The sequence below is a fragment of the Oncorhynchus gorbuscha genome, linkage group LG05 (assembly GCF_021184085.1).
Source record: "Oncorhynchus gorbuscha isolate QuinsamMale2020 ecotype Even-year linkage group LG05, OgorEven_v1.0, whole genome shotgun sequence".
In the NCBI taxonomy this organism is placed as follows: Eukaryota; Metazoa; Chordata; class Actinopteri; order Salmoniformes; family Salmonidae; genus Oncorhynchus; species Oncorhynchus gorbuscha.
In genome coordinates this window covers 66,610,362-66,613,713 of record NC_060177.1, presented here as the reverse complement: position 1 = coordinate 66,613,713, position 3,352 = coordinate 66,610,362, and the positions used below count along the sequence as shown (strand labels likewise).

The window sequence follows — 3,352 nt, the reverse complement described above, 5'->3', positions numbered from 1 at the left end:
CAAATGTGCAATATTTGTTTAACTGTTAAATTGTGCACTCTCCTCAAACAATAGCATGGTATTTCAGTATAATAGCTACTGTAAATTGACAGTGTAGTGTGGAAGGACCACTAGAGGGCAGGCTGGGCTCATGGATAGTAGCCCAACAAAGCATGGGAGACAAGGTAACCAGAGTCAATTAAGCACAGCTGACGGTACTAATGAGATACTCTCCTTCCCCTATAAAAGAGAGAATGGAACCAGCAGAGAAGGAAGAAAACTATCTCTGGAAGATGGCCACCGAGAGAGAGAAGCTGTGCTGAAAGAACCACGAAGACGGTGACAAACCCGTGATTTATGTTTGTTGTAGTTTAAAGATTATCCTATTGTGTTCTTGTTTCATCTGGAGAAGAAGTTTTTTTTTTCCGTGGAATATTTTTCATTGATTATGTTAGATCAATGAAGAACAGTGTTCAATCAGAAAAACCTACTCCTGACTCGTTTATTCCACCTTCCCGCTTTAGTGACGCCTAATTACTTGGTACGCTAAATTAAATTGACATTAATTTAAGCTTTCTGGCAATTTCAGATATGTCAGTCCTGGGAAATGTTCTTATTACTTTCAACCTCTTGCTCGATCCCGAATAAGTTTTAATTAACTGACTTGTCTAGTTAAATAAAGGTGAAAAATAAATACAAAAAATTCAATTTAACTAAATAAATAAAAAAATGCAGGATGCATATAATGGTCGGCCACAAGTGCATGTCACATCTGTTACTGTCGCAGGATGCAGGTAATTGTCAGCCTACTATGCAAAGTCTTCAGAGTCCCAGCAAACCCAGATCTTCTCTGCGTGACTACTCAAGTTCTGTCATCCAAGAGGAAAATGTGCTTGAGAAATGTACACTTCAAACTGAGCCATCAAAGAAAGGGAAAGGTAACCCACCATTTGTCCTTTGAACCACCACCAATAGTGACAATTCAAATATGTTACTTGGACTACCTGCTCTTTTTCATCATACGATATTGGTCTGAATAAGACCATGGCGATGCTTGCACTCCATATTATTATACACTATCACTAGTGTATAATTCTATCACTAGAGTGAAAGCACCGCCAGCATTCAAAAGTGATCAAAACATCAGCCAGGAAGCATAGGAACTGAGAAGTGGTCTGTGGTCACCACCTGCAGAACCACTCCTTTATTGGGGGTGTCTTGCTAATTGCCCATAATTTCCACCTGTTGTCTATTCCATTTGCACAACAGCATGTGACATTTATTGTCAATCAGTGTTGCTTCCTAAGTGGACAGTTTGATTTCATAGAAGTGTGATTGACTTGGAGTTACATTGTGTTAAGTGTTCCCTTTTTGAGCATTGTATATATTTTTAACCTCTAATTCCTTTGAGTCAGATCGGACTTAAGTGCCCCCCCCCAGAATAATTTATTGTGAGTGGCAGTAATGTCCACTGACCAATGTCTTATGACACCGCTAATTGTTTGTTTATTTAGACATCCATAGCATTCCTCTCCTGAATCCATATGTTTTGCTTATACAACAGTCTGATGTACACTGCTTCTCTCCCCACTATTCTATGCAGGGAGACTGGTACCCAGAGAGACAACTACCCTGCATGTCCAGGAGGAGGATCTAAAATCACACCCCAACCCAACTGCACCAGATGGCAATATCACCAAGCCCAAAACTGAGAAGGGGGCTAGTCAAAGTTGAAAAAGTAAGTCATGTTGACAAACATGTCAGTAAAATATTTGTTCAAATGAAGCACAGTATTTGATCAAGCCAGCACTGCAACACCAGATCATCTGGCCATGGAATACTGTGTTCTTTTCACCCAGAGCAGAAAGCAATGCTGCCCAAAACAGGAAGGTCACAGATTATTATCCTATTAGACAAGAGTTCCAAAAAAAGCAAAGCTGAATTGAAGGTCAGTTTATAATACCAGAGTGATTGTGCTTGAAGATCAACCGTGCCATGCAAGAACAAGTTTAAAAAAACATGTTCTTGCTCAGAATTTAATGTAATCAATTACACCTTGATTACTTGATAAAAAATTGAGTTGAAGAAGGAATGCAGGTTAGTTTAGAAATTAAAGTAGCATTGTACTGAAATGGATCATTTAACCTGGAATTTGATTTGACCTGTACTTGAACCCCAATAGGCCAAACATATAGAGGGGAAGGGAAGAGGAGTATTTGCTGTCAGATATTTCAAGAAGGGGAAGTTTGTAATTGAGTATCATGGAGACTTGTTGCATCTGGCTGATGCCAAGGAGAGCGAGGCTCTGTATGCCCAAGACCCTGGGACTGGCTGCTACATGTACTATTTCCAGTATCTCAGCAAAACATACTGGTAAGGTATCTACTCAAACTTTATTTTAAATTTGTATTAACTATGACTTATGCATTGCCACAATGTTGATGTTATCAGCTTGCTCATTGATGTTTTCAAACATTTAATTTCCTCTTTACGGTGTGGATGCTACAAAAGAATCAACTCGCCTGGGAAGGCTGCTAAACCACAGTAAAACTGCCAACTGCCAGACCAAACTCCATGACATAGATGGAATAACACATCTCATACTGGTGGCTTCCAGGGACATTGAGTCAGAGGAAGAGCTGCTTTAGGACTGGTGACCACAGCAAGGAATCTATCTCGGCTCACACTTTGCTCAAAAACTGATGTGCTGTTTTTACACCAAGAGTATTCAAGATAATTACTAGGTGCATTTGCTTAAAGTTTTTTTCCTTTTTTTTCTTGGCCCTGAATATTCCCTTGGCACTAAACTGCCAACTTGGCATTCCAGGTGAGACAAATTAAGTGGGTGTTTTGTGTATTTTTAATCTGCCCTTTCAAGCAATGTATTTGGGCAAAACTGAGGCAGTATGAACAATATTGAAGACAACCTTCAAGATGACACATGGATCAATTTGTTAAAACTGTATATCAATTTATTGCTGGATTTGGGGGTAGTTTTTATACATATTTAGGCCTGTGCTTCCAAGAAGATATTAATAAAATTTGTAACATTAGCTTTTTTTAATGCCGTTTTTATATTTGTTCTAATTTATAATACTAGGTATGGTTCTAGTGGAAGCAACAATTTTCATATGATCGTCAATGCCCTCCAGGCTTCTGGGACACCAGCTTATACTTGATTTCAAATGTAGATATTTTGCAGTGGGTGAAATCCTAATAACAATTTACAAAGTTGCTCTTTTGAGAGTAAATTAAGTGTACATAGACAAATCTGTTCAGATATCTGGCTAGCATGGAAGCTCATTTTGCAATGAATAGAAAAGCTAGCTTGGCCTTTTGACAATTTACCAATTAATATTCACAGACATGTAAC

The 3,352-nt window shown here is 38.6% G+C and overlaps 1 long non-coding RNA gene across 1 annotated transcript; it reads left to right on the top strand.

Annotated features, from left to right (window-relative positions):
• Positions 1 to 258: 258 nt before the first annotated feature.
• Positions 259 to 3,032, top strand: LOC124036339. The gene is made up of 5 exons (XR_006838905.1): positions 259 to 318; positions 767 to 917; positions 1,583 to 1,717; positions 2,162 to 2,352; positions 2,491 to 3,032. It is a non-coding gene; the product is annotated as an uncharacterized LOC124036339 (long non-coding RNA).
• Positions 3,033 to 3,352: the final 320 nt, after the last annotated feature.